Genomic DNA, 22,666 nt, shown 5'->3' on the forward strand with positions numbered 1-22,666 from the left:
TGCAAAAGCAGCACGCAGACGAAGCCACACTCCCTTCTCTATCCCACACTGGCATGAAATAAAATATTTCGAGATTGGCCTGCGGCGCTCATCAACCCCCCGCCCTCCCCCTTCCCAATTAGTGATTTTCCCCCCAACAATATAAAGTGAGGGCCATGTACAAAAGATCGGAAAGGTCTGCATTTTATCATTGTATGAAATGACAGTTTTTCCTCGGTGGTGAAATGAGACACAGCCTAGAGTGTACGAATCCATATTTACAGTTGGGATGCAATTCGCGTCGATATGAATCTTTTTCAGCCTACTGCCAGCTTCGGAGGGACTCTTTTCTTCCTGAACATGTGTGAATGTGCACGCAATCGAGTGGGCTCCTGGAAGGGAGGGAGGCAGCCGCGACGAAACTCTGAACAACCGGATTGACTATTAACAGTTCTAAGGAGAAATTACATATTGAGAGAGAGCAAGAACATCCCTGAACGCTCCAAGTCTAACTTGGGTTAGAAAAAAGGTCTACCAGTGTACCTCCATCTGCACCCCTTGCCACCGAAGTACCAGACGCTACTTGTGCGCGAAAGACAGCGCACTGATTTAAAGAATGGAGGGGGAGGGGGGAGAGGCAAAAATCAAGGATACACCCTTATAAGCATTCTCCTACCACCTACATTTTTGCTCCCAAAGTTTTCACTCGTGTCCAAATCAGACTACTTTTTCTCGTTTACATTTAGTAATCCTCAAATGAATAATCTTTAGCTTATGGAGGTGAGAAGCAGTCGGAGGAATGGTTCACTTCTCCCGGTGCTGGCTCTGAATTCTCAAAGTTTTATTTTCCTGCTCATTGTAGGGAAATGGGTCACACTCTGAGTGAAAAAGACGGTTGATTCAAGCCAATAACTCTTTGTTCAAGTACTGCTTTGAAAATCACCAAGCTGCAGATCGTTACATGAAGCTTCGTCTTCTCACTGTCCACTTCTTCAGATGCGTCATTATTCAATCACGAAGTCATATTCCCCAGAGCCGACGTTAAGACGTTTCCGTAGAAGTGTATCTTGCCAAACTTGTTATCACCCTAAGGGAGCCCGCTGGCCTGGCCCAAGACCCCAGCCGCCGCGATGGTTACGAATCCCTTGTATTAGCGTCGTTCCAACTTGAAAAGCCAACTGGGCTGATCCAAAACCACCATCCAGGCGATTCTCAAAAGCTCTTTTAAGCTGTTGATTTCCCCCTACCCCCAACGTGAATCATGCCCCTTCCTTTGCATCCCCCTCCCGGTTAAACTTGGGGCGATTGCTAGCTCGCTTTTGGATTTTCTCCTGACGTGTTCTTAGCCCTCCATTTGGGGGCTGCTTTTATTGCTCCTTTGTTACCAGGCTGCGGTGTAGCTTTCCCGTCTTTTTCTTTCTCGAATGCCTATTTGCCTGGTATCGGCTTGTCTCCTTGGCAACGGCCATGGAGGATTCGGAGCCCCAGGCTGGGGGGAGTGGGAAGGGGCGGAGCCGACGGGGGGTGGGCAGGGAGGTGGTGGAAGAGAAAGAGACGCAGAGCGAGAGACAGAGAGACAGACAGCGAAGCAGATGGCCGCACGAGGGGGCGGAGTCCCGGCGGGGCGTGGACGTCGCGAGCTCGACGGAGCCAATCAATTCCCTCAGCTCCTCCGGGGCTAGAAAACAAGTGTAAACACGTAGATTGATTACCCACGAGCGGTCCCTCGTTTAGGGTAGTAAAGTTGGTTTTCTTTCGATAAGAGAGCGCATTTTTAGCGTAGGTTGGAAAGCCGACAGTCCCCAGTAACTGGCAGGGGGAGGCGGTTTGCGGGGCTCTGCCGGGGGGTGGCAGCGGGGGCGGGGGGCGCTGGGTCAACCTCTCCTCAAACTCTCCCGGCGTCGGGCCAGCCGGGGGGAAGCTGCGAATGCGCGAGGCGGGTGAAGGCGGAGGTGAGGAAGGAAGGGGCTGGGAAATGGGAAGAGGTCACTCTGTCTCGGAAACTACATAACGACTGGGAAGGACCTCCAAACAAGACTGGAACCAGTAGGAAGTTGTACAGTGTAAGTACATAGTTCCTCAGGAGTTCGGTGTTCTTACACCCCGAACTAAAGGTTTCAAGTCAAGTTCTAAGTATATAAATATGATTATATATATATATATATATATATATATGACTAAAGAACCCAAGTGGTCATAGTGAAAATGTAAAACTGGTAAATGCCTGTAGCCATCTCACCAGGAGGAAACAGTCATTTATTCTCTTTTCACCACGCACTAGGGTATTTCTAAGAGGATGACAATCTGTATATGGTTTTCTCTAGAAAAAGAATGATTTATTTAGGATACCTCAAAGTTATTTTTTCCTTAAAATGTTAGCAGTAGAAGGGAATTTTTAGATAGTTCCACAAATTCCTCGAGGGCCTGCTGTATCCCTCAAGGCCTTGTTTTCCCATCAGTGAACAAGAGAGATGCAATGCAATCTTTGGCCTCCAGGAGCTTACTTTCTTTTTCTGGCCGCGTGGCTCGCAGGATCTTAGTTCCCCAACCAGGGATTGAACCACTTCCCTGTAGTGGAAGCCTGGAGCCCTAACCACTGGACCGCCAAGGAATTCCCTAGGAGTTTGCATTTTAGTAGGTTGCTTTAGGTGAATTGGATTATCTAGTTTCATCTGGTCTCTTACCAGATGAAGAAACAGTCCCGGGGAAGTTGCCAGATTATGTCAGTTGGTAGAGCCAGGGATAGAGCTCAGCCCCTTGATGATTCCACATCTCCGGCTTCTTCCACTGCTCCCGGCGCTCACTAACCTTCCCTTGATGGCACAGATTCGTTGGATAGGTTGGTTATTCATAACTAAATTATTTCTTCGGCTCCTGCTAAGTACTAGGAAGGGGCTAGACATCAGTTGACACCAGGGAAGAGGATGAACATGTCTGTCCTCTCATGTAACTTCCACTTCGCGTTATTATCTCTTAAAATTTCTTAGAATATGAAGAAAGAGTACAAAGGATGGGATTAACTGTGTGCTTAGAAGAAAGCAAACAAACAAAAAAACAATAACAAAGATGCGGGCCACGTTCTAGATTCCAAATTAAATATACCTTTTTCATTTGAAAGCATTCATTCAACATTCATTCATTCACAAAGTACAAGATCGCACTGTGTTAATGGTGTGGTGCTCCGTTTTTCATCTTAGGTTTTATATTACCTGAACTTTAATTCCACAGAAATTGATTAATGTGGAATACAGTGTGGAGCAAAGCAAACACAGCCCGTCATTCATTCAACAGGTATTTATTGATTTCCTATCATGTGCTAGGTATATGGAACATATCAGTGAACAAAAGAGACAAGAAATCTTTATGGAGCTTACATTCTAGAGTAGGGAGAAAACAAACTTTCATAAATGTAAGTAAGCAGATTATATGGAATACTAGTAGTACGTAAGTGTTGGGGTGGGGGCAAAGTTAGGGGGATATGAGTGCAGGGTTGAAATTCTATATAGGAGGTCAGGGAAGGCCTCACTGAGAAGATAAACTTTGAGCAGATTTGAGGAGGTGAGGGAATCGGTCAGGTGCACCTAACCTAGCAAGAGAAGGAGAAATCAGAGTTGAACAAAAAGATCACAAATAGATAAGTCATTATAAATAATCATATGTGTTCTGAAGGGAAATGTAGGGTGCTATAAGATGGTCTAATTTAGTTAAGAGGGTTTCAGAGGGCCTTTTAAAGGAGTGACATTTTAAGAGGAAACCTAAAGGATAAGTAAGCATTAACCAGGTAAAGTGGTGGAAAATTGTATTCAGATGGAGGAAAGCCCCTGAGGAGGGAAGAGTTCAAATGGGTTTGGGGGGAATGTCAAGAGATTGGTTTGGCCATATTTTTGGGTGCCTATAAAATGTTCTAGTAGAAAAGTTAAATGTGCAGGTGTAGGAGTCTGGAGCTCAAAGACTGATTTGGAATGCAAATATAGATATATGATCATTCCAGATGTCATTATTTTCTGAAGCCAAGTCATGAACGTATACAGAGAGAGTGCAGAAATACCTAAATACCTAAATAACTCTAAATACCTTCTGCCTTAAGAGGCTGGGCAGATATTTGTCAATTATACCTTAATAAAGTATAACATAATATAACATAAAGTAATAAAGTAAAATAAAAATCAGTGAATAGAAAAAAAGAGAGAGGTTGGGTAGAAAAGAAGGCTAGCTGGCAAAGAAAACTGAGAAGGAACCTCCAAGGAGGAGACAGAAAACCAGGACAATGTCCTGTCTGGAAAATCAGTGAAGACAGTGTCTCAAGAAGGAGTGGTTAGTTTTGTCAAATGCTGTTGAGAAGTCAAATAAAGACTGAAAAGTTTCCATTGGCTATTGCTGGTTATAGAACAGCATTCTGTATACAGAATACAGAAGTTACTAGTTATGGGCTGCAGAGCAGTTTTTATCCTATGTTGAGAGTGGAATGCAGATTTAGTGTGTTAAAGAGTAAATGGGAGGTGAAGAAGATGACAGCATAAATAGTCCCTTCTTCATGAAGCTTGGCTGGGTAGAGGGTGTAGAGAGACAGGGAAGTAGCTGGAAAGGGAAGGTGTAATGTTTTTTGTTTGGGTTTGTGTTGTCTTGGACAGAAGATATTAGAGCAAAGTTAACTACTCTGGAAATTAATCCAGTAGAAAGGAAAATGTTACAGATATAAGAGAGAAAAAGAATAGTGAATGGAATGAGGTCCCTAAGAATGCAGGAGGGAATGGAGATGTAGGGCACATGCTGAGATACTGACTTTTGAAAGACTCTACTCCTTTCCTGTAACAGGGGAAGAAGAGGATGGTCAAGATTGACATGGCTGGAAGATGAGAGAACTCCCTCCTGATGGTTTCTACTTGCCTTTGAAATTCATCAGCTAAGGGCGAGGAAGAGAAGTCGGGGTGTGATTATATTATAGAAGGTATGGAATAATAATGGGGAAGCATAGGATTGAGACTTTTGGGCATAGTAAGATTTTAGAGCAATAATGAGCGCCCATTTGAGGTTGATAAATCCCAATGATGCTTAGCCAGTATATCAGAGTTTCTCTCTCAAATAAATTCTTAAGTGAAAAATAGTATCTATTACAGTCCTCTTTAAGATTACCAGCTATTCACTTTCCCAGCCTATACCCAGTTTTTTAAAATTGAAGTATAGTTGATTTACAGTGTTGTGTTACTTACTGCTGTACAGCAAAGTGACTCAGTTATACATATATATGCATTCTTTTTCATATTCTTTTCCATTATGGTTTATCACAGGATATTGAATATAGTTTACTGTGCTATACAGTAGGACCTTGCTGTTTATCCATTCTATATATACCAGTTTGCATCTGCTAATCCCAAACTCCCAGTCCAACCCTCACCAATCCCCCACCCCCTTGGCAACCACCAGGCTATTCGCTGTGTCCCTGATTCTGTTTCATAGATAGGTTCATTTGTGTCATATTTTAAGATTCCACATATAAGTGATATCATATGGTATTTGTCTTTCTTTTTTTAAAAATTTATTTATTTTTGGCTGTTTTGGGTCTTTGTTGCTGCACGCGGGCTTTCTCTAGTTGCGGCAAGTGGGGGGCTACTCTTCATTGCGATGCACGGGCTTCTCATTGCGGTGGCTTCTCTTGTTGTGAAGCTCAAGAGACGGGCTCTAGGCACACGGGCTTCAGTAGTTGTGGCACGCAGGCTCAGTAGTTGTGGCGCACAGACTTAGTTACTCCATGGCATGTGGGATCTTCCCGGACCAGGGATTGAACCCATGTCTCCTGCATTGGCAGGCGGATTCTTAGCCACTGCACCACTAGGGAAGTCCCTGTCTTTCTCTTTCTGACTGACTTCACTTAGTATGATTATCTGTAGTTGCATCCATATTGTTGCAAATGGCATTATTTTGTTCTTTTTTATGGTTGAGTAGTATTCCATTATATAAACGTACCACATCTTCTTTATCCATTCATCTGTTGATGGACATTTAGGTTGTTTCCACCTCTTGGCTATTATGAATAATGTTGCTATCCAATTTGTATTATGCCTATACAGTCAATATCTGCACAAAAATATAGAGTAAACTAGGTCTTCTTTTATAAACTCCATTTCAGTTAATCCTGTATGATTTTGTACAGATATGTATAAACAGAATGGAAAAGGGAAGAGAACCTACTGGGTGCTAGGCACTGCACCATGTGAGCCTGTGCTAGGCTTGTGTTTCACCCTTACAACAAACCCATGGACTTGAATCATTATCCCCATTTTATAGATTTGGAAATTGATGTTCAGCAAGATTTGGGAAGTGAAATTCAACTAGTGTGTTAACCATTGTGTGTTGAGGGCTATCTGATTTTAGGAATCTAATAAAATCTCAAGTGGTTGTAACAGCAAAGTGGGCTGTCATAGTAGGAGCTTTATTAATTTTTTAATTGGTACCATGTACTGAAATTTTAACTTTAAACTTGCTTTAGTGTTCTTTATTAACTATCCAATTGCACTCAAATTAAAGATTCTTTCATGGTTAGGAAACATCAGAGTCACTGATTATCTGATCTGAAGGCTCAAGGACTAATACCTAGAATAGGAATGAAGCTTCTGGAATGTTAGATCCCCTCCGGATACTTAGGTGATTACTACAAAACCACTAGAAGCTTGAGTATATTTTTAATTACTGCTCTTCAGGCGTATTGATCGACTTAGTAAGAGTTTATATATTTGAAAAAGTCCCAAAGGGTAAGATACACTCTAGATTAGAGAAAGGTTAAAAAAAAAAAGCAGGAAAACCCCCAAAATTTTAAAGAAAAAGTTTTCTCCAGAAATTTTGAATCAAAGCTTATCTACAGTAGCATTTTCTAGAATTTGCAGTATTTACCCTCTAAGGGACAGGCTGAAAACTTTCCGTATCAGCTTTTGAAAGAGCTGAGTTGGGAGAGGGAGATAATTCCCTTCCCATCTTTGTTTCCAGAGGTAACAGGCAAGTAAATAAAGAAAAACAATCAAAGTTTACATTAAAAGGATATGGTTCCTAGTCTTATAGAGTTATCTAACTAGTCAGCCAGAAATGAGAGTAGAAAATTCACATGGAAAAAAAGTTGAATTTTCAGTGTGACATAATAGGAACCATGCAAAGGTTCGTTTTTCATTGTTATTTGAAAGTCATGGGGCTTCCCTGGTGGTGCAGTGGTTAAGAATCTGCCTGCCAATGCAGGGGACATAGGTTCGATTCCTGGTCTGGGAATATCCCACATGCCGTGGAGCAGCTAAGCCCGTGAGCCACAACTACTGAGCCTGCGCTCTAGAGCCCGCAAGCCACAACTACGGAGCCGGCGTGCCGCAACTACTGAAGCCCGTGCACCTAGAGCCCGTGCTCCACAACAAGAGAAGCCACCGCAATGAGAAGCCTGCACACCACAACGAAGAGTAGCCCCCGCTCGCCACAACTAGAGAAAGCCTGCAAGCAGCAATGAAGACCAAGCACAGCCCAAAATAAATTTATAAAAAAATAAAAATAAAGTCATAAATACTTTCTGATATTAAAAAGTAGATTAAATCCCTGAGATACTTGAACTATTCTATGGCTCAAGAAATTAAAGTATAAAATCATATCAAACATTTATCTTTATTCCAAATGATAATGGAGTTTTTAAAAAAGGATATGTTGACCTTTAGAAATCACTTGTTGCAGCCAATAAATTGACAAGTTTTTATTAAGCTGCTGCTAAACCAGACTTCATTAAGGCCCCCTCCAGTCTGATGGACATTTCAGTGCCTTTAGCACTCTGTTAGGCTTTCTGATGGGATGATTGGGAAGGATGATGACATTCATTTTTTCAACCGATATTTATTAAGCACCTACTTTATACCAAGCACTGGGTGATAGTGCTTTGCCTACGATAGCTCCGCAGAATCCTGTCTCCGCAGATTCAGAGATAGGATTACTCTGAATCCGCAGAGTAATTTTATAAGGTAGAAACCATTGCTTCCTATGTCTTCACAAATCAAGTCCTGCAGAGGTTACATAACATGTTCAATTTTTTGCTGCTTTTAAGTGGTCTGGGCTGGGTTGGGTTCTGAATCCAGCTCTTGGTGTTTCCAAAGCTTGTGGCACTGTTTCCCTGGATACCATGCTGTCTTAAAGTAAGAATTTTACTGGCTGTTTCCAGTTCTCCTGGAGGTTACAAAAATGCCCAAGAGACACTAGAAATTAACCAAAAGGCATTCAACTTCATTTATGCATTGTGAGAGAACTATTTAGGGCCACGTCCATAAAATGAGAATTAGCATTCAGAAAATCACACACGCACACGCACACAAAATCTGACAGATAAGATTCTTGAACCTGGAAACATCCTTAGTAACTCTATCCAGAATATAGTTATTGCAAATCAGATATTGGTGTAATTAAATAAAAACATGGTTAAGTTGCACTCAGATCTCACCTCTATCTTTTCTGGAGGCAGAAGTGTGAGTCTGGCTGAGGGCAGAGTGAAGCCATTGGAATGTAGGTAAAACAGAGTGTAGAACTAGAAAGAGGAAGTTACAGTTGGGAAGGAAATCAAGATATGAGATGGGAGGTGAGATCAGAGATGAGAAGGTGCAGGACCACTGTAGGAAGACTGTAAGTATTCCTGCAAAGAAAGAAAATCACAGCAGAGAATGTAGGGGTGATGACAATGGGACATTCTTCCATTAAGTCTGCAGTTGGAATTTGATTTACATTGTGGTTGTAGGTTTTAAAATTTAAAGCAATTTTACATATGTTTCATTTAATACCCACAGTAAATTAAGTCATCAATTAAGTTAATTCCCAATGATAAGAGAGTTAAATAATTTGCTTCAAGTCCTAACTATAGCTGCTCAGACCAGCCAGTGTCTTGTGGTCGGCGGGGACAAACACGGACTTTCTCACTGTCCCATCCTGCTGTCTCTGCCCTTGTGTAGCCTTTTCCCACTCCTATTCCACCTTAATACTTAATAAAAGAATAATCATGCTGTGTTTCTAATTGATTTCGAGTTTTGTTCTCATTGCTTCAAATACTACTTTTATGCCAGTGACATTAAAATCAGAAATACCTGTCCTAACTGCTACCCCAAATTCCAGATCTGTATTTTCTGCTGTCTCCTTCCTGGGCATTGCTGTGTGTCTATTTCTCACCACTCCCTCAAACTCAGGTTATCATTTTCCCACCCAAACCAGCATCACATTCTGAAAGGATTTCTTTAGCTTTCTTGGAGACATTTTGGACTCATTTTTCTCCCTCACTTTCCAGGCTAAGAATAGAACCAGATATAGGACCCCCTTTAGGTTTCAGTGGCCACTCTACACAATATATACATATATTAAATCCTTACATTGTACACAAACTAATACAATGCTAATATGGCAATTACATCAATTAAAAAAAAGACAAACAAAAAGAATTAAAAACTAAAACAAACTAAAACAAAGCCTGAAGCTTTGCCTGTTTGGCCAGCTCATAAACTTTTCTTTCCATCTCCACATCTCTCTTTCACATCTGGGACACATTTTTCCTTATGTTACCTTTTCTCTCTTTAAAATTACCATTTGTTAGACTTTACAAAATATAAAAATAATTCAGTAGTAAGGAAAGTACTGGAATTCTCATCGTATGATTTATTACAGCTCAGAAAACCCCATGGATCAGCTTTGTCAAATTATGTTGATTTTTTCCTTTCAAACAACTTTGGTATTTTCTCAACCAGTGCTAAAATTGAAATCAAGGTTTTCGATGCGTTCTGCCTGAATTACCTCCTAGGTAGTTTCTCCCCTCTCTAGGACATTCTATGCCACAAATATCTCCCCTCTAACTCCCTTGATCAAAAACTGACTTTCAGTTGCCTGGGATCTAACCCTCCTTTCCTGACTTCCAAAATACTTTATAATCTGTCCCCATAATCTCCAGGCAGAGGAGTAGTTTGGGTCATTGAGGGACAATTTATTAAACTCTTCCCTGTAATTGTTTCATCCACCTCCTGGCAAAGAACTAGTAATTACAAGTTGTTAGTATAGCCCCATTAAATATTCTTTATAGAGAGAAGGTTGAAGAACTTCTTCTTCAAGGTATTTCATAATTTAAAACAATTTAGGAAGCCAGTTCTCCACCGGCTTCTCTTCTTAGGGGTGAAAAAGGAGCAGATTTCAAGGAGATGGTGGACTGATCTCCCTTTTTGTCAAAGAGAGAGTCCTGACTTTGAACTTCTCATGTCCTTTTCCAGTCTCGTATGTTTGACCCAACCACAAGAACCATTGCACCAGAAGAGGCAAAAACCCCCTAAGAGGGAGAGAAGAGAAAACAGCAACTGGTAAATCATAGACATTTCCTCCTGATTATGTAGACAAGACCAGTTTTTCCTTCCTGATGAAAATATTTTTTCATGTCTGTAACATTTCATTTTCTCACACTAACACTTAATTTCCTTGGCTGGATCTCCTGTCTTTTTTTTTTCCCCCACCATACTTTAAACGTCCTAACTACTTTTAGTGAATTTAAACTACACAGTGTCCATTAATTGCCTAAAACAGGTAATATTTCCCCCTGTATTTGTTTTATATTCTTTTCACTCGATGGCAAAAACTATCTGCAACTTTTGAATTTACAAAATCCATGTTATGATAATTGTGGTTTCTTGAGAGTATCCCATAATAAGCAAGACAGAATTGTTATATTTTAGACTTTAGACTTCATCACTACTTTTTTGAAAAGAATTCGATTTTCACTTGATTCATTCAATTTAATGGTAGAAAACAGTAAAACATTATTTGACACCAGATAGGCAAACGTCTACTTATGTTTTTATGTCCGTATCTTTCAACTTAATTCTTTTTTAAGTCCTTAATGAGTCTTCAGGATGATTTCATAAAATATATTAAGATGTAGTTTATGTCACTGTATGAATATATATATTACATTATATATTATTTATATTTACATTATCTATATTATATATCACATATGATTATTATAGTGTAGTATGCATGGGGTACAATAGGAAGTTGAGAACATTGATTTTCATTGTCATTGTATCAGCACTCATAGGAACAAGCAGCTATCCTTTGAAATGATCACTTTGTCAGAACACCCATCAGACAAGTGCCAATCTTTAAATCAGTTTGGGGAACATTCCTCTTTGGGTCAGGCCTCACAAGCCACACAAGAAACTCTGCCTCAGTATTTTATAACTGTGTTTTATGATGATAATTTTTATTACTATAAACTGTATACCACTTTGATCACTGACTTTAATAATACTAACACCTTCTAGGTACATGAAAAAATGTTCAATTAACTTTCAAAATATAATTTTATTCGCTGTGCTTTTGGCTGTCTTTAAAATTAATACTTGTCTTTAGAGAGTGTGCCACTCTTGGGGTGAAGCAGCCGTGGTGTAGTGGGACTGTGGTATTTGAGGACATAGGTTCAATTTCAGGTTCAAACACTTGGTAGCTGTGTTGTGACCTTAGACAGTTGACTGAGGTTCTCTGAGCCCTTTGCAAGATATGGATAAAAATTCATATCTTAATGAGTTTTTAGGGTAATGTATTATTGTTGTTTTAAGATGTACTGTGTGAGAGGTTTTCTGTTGGGATTTGAATGAAAATAGGCAGGAGATAAGAGAAATGTTTTGAGATAATACATGTTGTTACATGTATGTAAAATACTTGTTATTGCATGTATATATAATACATGTATTATATATACATGTTATTACATGTGTATATAATACATGTTATATAGCCTGGGAGCCAGCACTTAGTAAGTCCTCGATAAATGCGGGGGTTCTTTTTCTTCTTGGAATAAGGGGGAATCAGGGAAAACCTCAGAAGAGATTTTGAAGTAAAAGGGAAATAAGCAAACATATATCAGTAGAGCTGTTATTAAGTACTCGTTTAAGTAAGCATTTGCAGTGAACCCATATCTTGACTTCTCTCTTGGGCAGAATTCCTGAAGGAATTCTGAGAGAAGCTGACTAGAGACTAGAGAAGGTGCTAGAAGGTAGTAGAATTGGTAGTTGTCTTTTTCTTCCAGTAAGCCAGCTGCTCTCATGAGGGAGGTGGGATTATATTTCTTAATTAATGTTAATTTTAGTTAATGTTTAGACTTTTACATGATTAAGCAAATGCTATATCTCCACATTTTGCTTTTCTTATAACTGTCTTTTCTCAATCTGTGCTTTTCCTGAAATATGCTACAAAACCGAGCTGTTTAATATAAGTCGGCGTTTTGCCCTCCTTCCTTGCACATCTCTTCATCTGAGGCTTAGCCAGCAGAGAGGTGTCAGAATAAAACCACAATTTGAAAAATCTGCAATAGATTTTTTTTAATCCCACCCTTCTCATAGAAAGCCCAGGTAGAGTAATGAGTATCTTCAGGTTCTCGCTCTTTATTTTCCCTGAGTGCTAATTAAAAATCTTGTTAGCAGCAATCTATTAATAATTTATTTATGCACTGAATTTCTTTGGGCAGTATTTTGTTATCCATATACAAATTTTATTTTTGCAGTTTTTGCTTTTTTCTCCAATTTTGAAAAAAATATTAAACGAGGATCATATTTATAACAATTATGATCCTCACAGTGATTTTCATCATCATCATGATTACAAAATGTGAAATGTGTGTATACCAGGAGGCAGGAAGCATCATTCATTCTGCTTGGTGTAGCAGTTAAGAGTTCTACGATCAAATAAACTTAGTTTTGGGTCTAGGCTCTGTGAAGCAAGCACTGGTACCATTTCAATGATGGGAAAGATACCAAGGTTTGGAAAGGTGAAGTGATTTTGCTTAGATCACACTGAAAATAAGCAGCAAAAGTACTCTCAAGGGCCTGGAAATTGCGTTTAAAAGTGCCCTTTCCCTTACAGAGCAAGAATCTTAGAACTTCATGGAAGATTAGACATCACATTCAAACTGTGCTCTTGCTATGCAGTGCCACCAGTATCATGTGATTCAGGGTTGATGTCTAGCCCAAATTTAAACGTACCTTCATGTTGAATAATGAATCTGACTGAAGAAAATAATCTCATAAGTCTCTGAATCATAAGAAATTGGAACAATAGACTCTTATAAGGTTAAAATTTCTTAAATTGGAGTAATACTTACATTGCTAGAATTTGGGGATTTGTTTATTTATTTATTTTGGGCTGTGCCGCGCAGCATGTGGGATCTTAGTTCCCCAACCAGGGATTGAACCTGCGCCCACTGCATTGGAAGCACAGAGTCTTGACCACTGGACCACCAGGGAAGTCTCTGGGATTTATTTTTAAACTAATATTTCTTTAAAGTCCTCACATAAGTGAAACCTCAGCAAAATTTCTTAAATATTAATCTCAAACTTCACCTATAAAATAAAGCTATAAAATGTCATCACATTCATAAAATTGAAAAACATTATAATTAAGCTTAGCATTTATCTTTTATTTATTATGGTTGCAAAAGCATAGTCGTAGTTTCAGCAATTATCAGTACAGCATGACTCTATCATCAAGTGCTTTGACACTAGGATAAATCTGCAAATATCACTAAATAAAAGCGATACTAGAGTTCTCTTATCAAATACTTAAGTGGAAGTAAATGGGTAGATTCTGGCTTAGTGATGCATCCCAACAATTTCTCAGGTGGATAGTCAGGAGGAAGCCTGATGTATTGTATCCCTTGATTATACAAAATTCTCCAGCAGTTTCTCTAGAATAAGTAGGTATGTATTGCTAATTCCATATCACAAGGAGAAGAACTCTGAAAGATTTAACTACCTCTGTATCATTTTTCTATATTTTTAAGCACAGGGCCTTAAGTAAAATACAGTTATGCCTATTAGATTAGATCAAATGTAACAATAAAAATTTGAAATGTGTAGTGTAGGCAGCCCATTTAAATGTTGATCCAGTCAAATATAGATTTAGTAGATGATAAAAATCTGGCTTGTTCTAAATACAGAAAGGGTAGGAAAGGCACTGACTGAAAGGATCAAAGATGAAGGGATCCAGGTTGCCCAGAGTGGAGGCCAGTTGAGGTAAAGATCACAAAATAAAATAAAGAAAATATGGTTTGTCTTGGTTCAGGAGGTACCTGAATTTGCAGTGCTTGTGGAGATACTCATCAAATACTGGGGAGGGTCTTGGTGTCTTCATGAAGCCGTATGTGAGGATGAGGATTCTGACATCCTTGTTTTTAGGGGTGGCTCCTACCTTGATAATGAGTCAGCTATGAACCTTCCTTGATACCTGTTATGCAGAAGCCAAGTGGAGTGTCCCACAAGCGAATGATGGGACTTAAAGAAGTATTGTATTTTAGTGAAACTCTTATATCACTCTACACAGGGGTCTCACAGAATTTTTTGGCTCTGAATTTTGGTGTCTGTGGCTCTTCTCTGGTGAAATCGAGCCTGGGAAAGCATGGTGCAGAAAGTGATCCAGTACATTAAATACTATTTCTGTTCTTTGTTTTGCTGTCTTTCGTCCAGGTCCTCTTGACAGGAAATTTATTATTATTATTTTTTAGGAAATTTATTATTTTTTAAAAAAAGTATTTCATTTTGAAAACGAAAATGTTTATAATAATTACATGTCAGCTTCAATATCTCTACTATTTGTTCCTTGTTCTCATTGCTGCTCACATGAAACCCTCAAGCTCAGTCAGGTAAACCTCCACTGTTTCATGAGGCAGCCATACCTGGAATGAGAGCGCTTGGGATCTAGTACCCAGACAGGAGGTGGAAGTAGCCCTCTCAGGATACCAGTGCCCCAGCTTTTCACAGAGGAATTGATGCTTCTTTGGCTGACCCCTGTTTTCTCTGCCAAAGAACATTTGGAAGAGATTTGCATCATGTAACTTGCCTCGTTGGCAATTTTGTTTCTTTCTTAGCCAAGGAGAAGCAAGGGGTTCATCAAACCAAATTTGAACCTTCAGCTACTCCACTTGAAAAATCATGATGGTTGGTATAAGAATCAGCAAGGTCTTTGAAGTTCTCTGGCATGCAAGGCAAATTATAACTGGCTTCTTAACTGAAATTTAAGTTTCCTTTTGAGTTGTTTGGTATCCTGGGCACAGAGTTACCAGACTTCCATAACCATCACCATGGGTATTTTTATATTACAATTATATATTATGTTTCGTCTTTCTCTCACTAGGTATGTTTCATCCTTTATTTGAATAGTTAGGCCAAGAGAATACAAATTTAGTCTTGAGTTGAATAAATTCAAGTTGCACAATAATTAGGTGATTATTGAGAAAGAAGTATTTTATTACCCTCATACTGGGTGTTTATATCCAGTAGAGCACCAGTAATGGAATTTCTTGTAACCAAGTATGATAGAAGTTCACTAAGAACCTGAATCTTCTTTAGACATTACCAATTAATAGAAATGAATATTCCATTTAAAGTTATTGTAAAATATTGGCTATATTCCCTGTGCTGTACAATATATCCTTGTAGCTTATTTGTTTTATACATAGTAGTTTGTACCTCTTCATCCCCCTCCCCCTACCTTCCCCCTCCCCCTTCCCTCTCCCCACTGGTGACCACCTGTTTGTTCTCTGTATCTGTTTCTGTTTTGCTATATTCATTTATTTGTTTTATTTTTTTAGGATTCCACATATAGGTGATAACGTAAAGTGTTTGTCTTTGTCCATCTGATTTACTTCACTGGGTGTGATACCCTCCAGGTCCATCCATGTTGTTGCAGATGGCAGAATTTCATTCTTTTTTATGGCTGAGTGATATTCCATACGCATATATATGTATATACACTCATATACACGTGTGTGTGTGTGTGTGTGTGTGTGTGTGCGTGCGTGCACCGTATCTTCTTTATCCATTCATCTGTTGATGGTTGCTTGGGTTGCTTCCATGTCTTACCTGTTGTGGATAGTGCTGCTGTGGGCCTTGGGGTGCATGTATCTTTTTGAATTAGTGTTTTCCTTTTCTTTGGATGTATGCCCAGGATTGGGATTGCTGGATCATATGGTAGTTCTATTTTTAATTTTTTGAGGAGCCTCCATGCTGTTTTCCATGGTGGCTACACCAATTTGCCTTCCCACCAGCAGTGTACAGGGGTTCCCTTTTCCACATCTTTGCCAGCATCTGTCATCTGTGGTCTTTTGATGATGGCCATTCTGATGAGCATGGGGTGATATCTCACTGTGGGTTTGATTTGCATTTCCCTGATGGTTGGTTGGTGATGTTCAGCATCTTTTCACATGCCTATTGGCCATTTGTATGTCTTCTTTGGAAAAATGTCTATTTAGGTCTTCTGTTGGGCACTGCTTTTTTGTACTTCTTCTTGCTCAAAGCTTTTACTGTCTGGCGGGTCCCCTGGATTTCTCTCCACTCTACTATTGGCTGAGTCTATGCATCTCAAATGCCCCAAGTCAGGGGATCTTCTAGAGAGTCAGTCACTACCCATAGAGCACATCTGTTGTACCGAGCTCTAGCATCAGGTCAGCACCAGCCTAGAGACAGATGGTTATCCTGGTTTAGGAGTTGCTCCAGGCTCTGCCCCAAGCAAACGTGGCCAGGGGGTTGATGTCGTGATGGCTACATTTGAGAGACTCCTCAAAGTGGTCTGTGGACACACTTGGCACCAGAGTAACTGGCAGAAGAAATAACCCTTCCGGGAGAATGACCTTTGAGGTCACTTCTATCTCTAAGAGTCTCTGACTGCCAATTCTGAATGAGATTCAATTAGTATGTGTTGGATGATTGCTGCATGCCAGGTATTCTCCCATACACTGTCTCATTTATTTCTTGTAACAAACCAGGGAGTGTTTTTACCTTAGTTCACTGAATCTAAGATGCTACTAGTTATAAGCTGAACCATTATTTTATGTACCATTAAGATTGAAAGAAAATTGCCAGTTAAATTTTGACACAATATTCTCATTACTTAGCTTTTCATTTAAGTGTGCATATCAAAACAGCTTTCTTAGACTTATATAGACATAGTTTCTTATTTACATATCATTTTTTGTATATACATTGAAAAGAAAATATAGTAAAATAAATCAGTTAAGGTATTCTGGAAAAAAATAAAAATGGATATTCAATAAATCAATCAACATGTATTTATTTAATGCTTTTTTTGCAACATTCCAGGTTTTTAAAAATATTTATTTATATATTTATTTATTTATTTTGGCTACACTGGGTCTTAGTTGCAGCATGTGAGATCTTTTAGTTGTGTCATGCGGACTTCTTAGTTGCAGCACGCGGACTTCTTAGTAGCGACATGCAAACTCTTAGTTGTGTATGCATGTGGGATCTAGTTCCCTGACTAGGGTTCGAACCTGGGATCCCTGCGTTGGGAGCATGGAGTCTTACCCACTGGACCACCAGGGAAGTCCCTATTTAATGCTTCTGAGTTTAAAGATTTTAAAGTACTGCTGTCAGACTCTGTCGTGATGGCAACAGAGCTTCCTAGAACCTGGAAGGGATGGCATTCTCACTGCACCCGATTTGAGTACAGTTATGGTGGATCATTCTTTAGTGGGAGTCAGCTAACCGACCCCTCCCCTCAACCCCTACCTTTGATCATTGGCCTCACACACTAAAACATTGACTTCCTGTTATGCTCACAGAAAACAGAACCATGAGGTGCTCATGAACTTTTAAGTTGAAGTACCATTATTGAAATTCATGCACTGTGACGTAGGTGTGTGATAAACACTTGAAATAAATGATTAGTATTCTTTTCTTCTCTGGGATTAAGAAAAACTATAATACGAGTATATGTGATAAGAACTGCCCTCTCTTCTAATTGCCCTGCTGTCTCTAAGTGCTTTTATGCCCTTTCTAAGCCCAGTTTTGTCCTCGGTGGTTGGCCCGTGGTAACTTAGCCTGTAGGAATTTTCTTCCAGGGCACAATCTTCTGTACCAAGAATCAGCAACATTTTTATGGAAAGGGTCAGATATATTAGTTTCCTAGGCTGCCACTAAACATACCACTAAACAACAGAAATTCATTTCTGTTAGTGTTTGAAAACAACAGAAATTTATTCTCTTACAGTTTGGAGGCTCTGAGGAAGAAACTATTCATGCCTCTTTTTGAGCTTCTGGTCATTGCTGGCAATCCTTGGTGTTCCTGGGCTAGTAAATGCCTCACTCCAATCTCAGTTTCTATCTCCACGAGATTCCTTCCGTGTATTTCTTTGTCTTTTCTTCTTATAAGGACACCAGTCATTGGACTTAGGGTCTCCTCTATTCCTGTATGACCTCATCTTAACTTAATTTGATCTACTAAGACCCTATTACCGCATAAGACCACATTGTGAGGGTCCAGGCTGACATGAATATTTTGTTTCTGTTGAACCCACTACAGAGGGCCATGAAATTACTCAACTTTGTTGTCACACAAAAGCAGCCACAGACAATACCTAAACAAATGAGTGGGCTGTGTTCCAATAACATTTAATTTATAGACACTGAAATTTGAATTATATATAATTTTCACATGTCCTGAAGCATGGTTCTTCTTTTGATTTTTATGCAACAATTTAAAAGACATTTCTTAGTTTGTGGGCCGTATAAAAACAGGCGGGGGTTGGGGACAGCCAGATTTGACCCATAGTTTGCCAACATCTGATATATAGTGTTGGTCAGCAGACAGAGGTAACTATAGGGTAATTCTTCTTCCTTCTGCTCATAAACAAAAGAACCAAATTCTGAGAAAATCTGTTTGTGATTTGCATCAATCAGTTTTTGTTAGATAGCTTCATGTTTCAGCAGAGAGGAAACCAGACTGATCAGTAATGAGGCCTGTTTGGCAGCATCATTCCCAGTGTGCTTGCCAAAATTTTGGTGAGGATTTTGCTGTCAAGATTAAGAGGTGATGCACGCTTAAATGAAGAACATGACCTGGGGTCCTTATGTTGAAGGATTAGAGCATTTCCCTCATGGGCTCATAGTACTCCCGCTGCCAAATGTTTGAGTATGCTTTTGAGGTGATTTTAAATTAAAGGCATTTTGTGACTTAGTACTACATGGCATTCTGGTGAGATGTTGTCAATCCCTAGATACTCATTCAAGGCCAGTTATTAGATAATACTCTGCACATCTGAACAGACTTCATCTTCTAATGCTAAGAGTTGTTAAGTCGTCCGGGGGTAAAACTAAATCTAAACATTCTGGTTTATCGTGAAAATTGTTTCTAGTAAAATTTAAGTAATAAAAATTTGTTGAGGCTATTATTAAAGATTGAGATTATATATTTGCTTTTTTCTAATTACAAAACCAATACATGATCTTTGTAGCAATTAAAATAATTCCAAAAATTAATAATATAAAGAGTGAAAGTTTCCCATAATCCCAGTTTCCAGAGATAATTTCTGAAGAGATGTTGGTAGTTATTTTTCCAAAAATTTCCACCCCATGTAATTGTGAAAGCAAATGAAAAAGAATACTGAACAGATATTTTACATGTTTCAAGAGATTTGGGGACTAAGTTTATGAACATAAAGAGCAAAGTATGATTAGGTATAAATACCTAATTACACATTAAATTCATAGTATGCTGATAATAGGATATGAAAAAGTCATATTTCCTGTTCTTAAAACATATATCTTTTGTTTCCAAAAAGTAGAGAATGACTCAGTGTAAATAATAACTTGCATGTATATATATATATGTTTATATGTGTATATATATATATATATGTGTATATATATATAGTGAAATACTGTTATTCAGAAACTTACTACGCCTTGGGCTCAGTGATGGATCTTTTCTCTCTACTACAGAGAGACTCTAAACAGATATCCCGCTTCTTTGATGACATCAACATTTTAATGAGGTTTTACCATTCATAAAACGTATTAGTAGAGGTTTTATTCGGCTGGGAATTGAGAAAATCCTGTGAGCTTCAATTTGGTGTAGGGAAGAGTTGATTGCCAGCATCTCAAGTGGATTTCAGTGATGACTGGTGTGGTTTATGCACTTAGCAGCCCAGAACAGAATGGCTGAATTATCATTATTCCTAGATGACATGGAAATCTTGTATACGAAAGTGGATAGATAATCCTCCACTTGTATGCAAAAATGGGTAGATAATCTTAACACTTACAATATGCCTACAAGATGCCAACATACTCTGTTACCAGTGTCTTATGGGCTTTGGAGCCAGACAGACCTGGGCATGAATCCTAACTTTATTCTCATTATCTATGGGAGCCTTAAGTTACTTAAACTGAGTCTTGTTTTTCTTATCTACAGAATGGGTATAAATAGTATCCACTTCTGGTACTATTGTAAAGAGTGTTGTAAAGATTAGTGTTACTGTGTGTGTAAAGCGCTGAGCCAACGTCTCACATTTAGGAGGAGCTCAAATAATGTTATTTCTTTTTTATTGCTACCATTTGAGAGAACTTTAGATGATTGAATCCAACCCTCTTATTTAACAGAAGAAGAAATTGGATTCAGAAGGCTTATTGCTCTTAGGTTGCTCAGGTAGTTGGTGGCAGACCAGAAAGGATAATTTTGACACTCTGATCCTTACTTCAGTTTTCTTTCCGTTATTCATTTATTCATCCATTTATTCTTTATTCACCATTTATTATGTACCTGTTAACTTCCAGGTATTGTGCTGAACCTTGAGACGATAAAGGAGAATAACATATAGAATGTGTTGAGAAGCTCACAGTCTAGTGGAAAACAAATGCATAAACAGATAAATTATCGGTCAGTTTCTTAGAGGCTATAATGGAATGATTTTATACATATTTATAAAAAACAGTTGAGATAGTTGTCTGACTCAGCTTTGGGGAGCCATTAAGGCTTCACAGAGGCAGCATGATATTTGAGTCTAGCCTTGAAGTATATTTTGAAGGTTGCAAGACAGTTAAGTGTGTGTGTGTGTGTGTGTGAAGGTATTGGTTGTTGGAGGTAGTATTTTAGATAAAAGAAATAGCCTGTGCAAAAGTGATGGAGGTGTTAAAACATGGCATATTCATGGCAACTTTGATAGTTTGATGTGGTTTGGGTTGTGGGAAGAGGTGAGACCAGAGGATGTAACGCAGCATCTCTTATTCAACTGAAATGCTGTCATGCATTGTCTGGTAGCTGGAGTACTAATGAGAGTTAAATGTACATAAGGGGATAAATGAGCTTCTGTGAACTGATTTGGGAAACTGCTTACCATTTATAGTACTGCTTGGGGATAAAATATGGTCCAACTTCAAAATAACGGGACCAAAATAAACATTTGGAACCCAAATTGTACAAAGAAACTCCTTATAATGGTCGATTTACACATAGTAGGAGCTGAATAAATACTGGCTAAATATTTTTATACAGTGGTCCAGTTATTATAGAGTTACTTTTGATATGAAACTTTAGAACGACATAGTAATTTATGCAATTCCACAGGGTACAATAAAACTTTATTGACCTCTATTACTGTTATAGGTCTCTGGTTATTAATTCACCATTACAACCTGATTAGTGTTATTTGACTCATTTTCCTGGAACTTAATCCAGATAAATTTGATATTGATGGTTGCTAATTGGGCAAGGGGAATAGTCTGTACTGTCATAACTATGTGTCCTTATTTAATTATATTATATCTCCATATCCAGTTGAAATTTTGTCTCATGTACTCAGTATTTTACTACCTTTGTCTATTCCCTGTTTTTGATTTTGTTGAGGTGACTTAAAGAATTTTTTTTGGTGTGTGTGTGATTAAAAAGTCCCACCATGTGTTTCTTTTTAGTGTAATCTAAATTATATCATCTTTGGAAAATAATATGTTTTCAGTCTATTGCTCTAGACCTGATATCCTAACATAACCATATTTCCACATTCCTTCTTATTTTGTTGATTCCGTGATTTATTATTTTTCTTCTTGGTTTTTCATGGAGTTATCACTGGGGCATGTTTATTGCATTGCATTTACTCAGAAAATCTTACAACTTTGTGATATAATTCTGAATATGATCTGATTATAGATACTTTAGGCTTTGTTTTGTTAAAAAGGATTTCTTATTTACACTCACTAATGTATGTCAGTCAGGATCATCCACAATTCAGAAATAAGAAAATTTAGATAGGCTGGAGGGAGCTGCTCAGAATTTTGCTATGCTAGGGACAAGGGTAAGTGAGGAGTGGGCGAGGAGGGTGGCGTAAAGTGTCAATGTCAGGGTTTAGTTGAAGAAAAATGTCAGCTAAGGGGGTCTCTGATAACATGTTTGCAATTGGTTTTAAAAAACTTAACCAAACTACTGTTTACTTCCTGGGTCATCTTTAGGGATTCTGAGTCTTAAAGGATTTGCTTGGTCCCTTGGTTCCATTAGTTGAGTAACTTTTTTCAGATAACATGATAACTGCAAACAAATATAGTGTTTTAAAGTCTTAGAGGTCTTTTGAGCATAGGAATAGCTATTCCCTAAACAAGTCACTGAAGAGAAGTTTCTGGAAATTTCTGTAGATATGGCAACCACTTCAGGCCAAGGCATCAGTTAGCTTTTGCTACATAACAAACCACTGTAAAACTTACTTGTTTAAGAAAACAGCATTTATTCCTTCTCCTTTTTTGATGGGCTGGCCTGGTTGAGGTTGGAAGGTTTAGGATGGCGTCACCCACTCACATGTATGGGGCCTCATCTGGGTGGCCTGGACGATTGAAATGCCTTAGGCCTTTCTCCATATGGCATCATCCAGCAGGCT

The sequence above is a fragment of the Delphinus delphis genome, chromosome 14 (genome assembly GCF_949987515.2).
Source record: "Delphinus delphis chromosome 14, mDelDel1.2, whole genome shotgun sequence".
Lineage (NCBI taxonomy): Eukaryota > Metazoa > Chordata > Mammalia > Artiodactyla > Delphinidae > Delphinus > Delphinus delphis.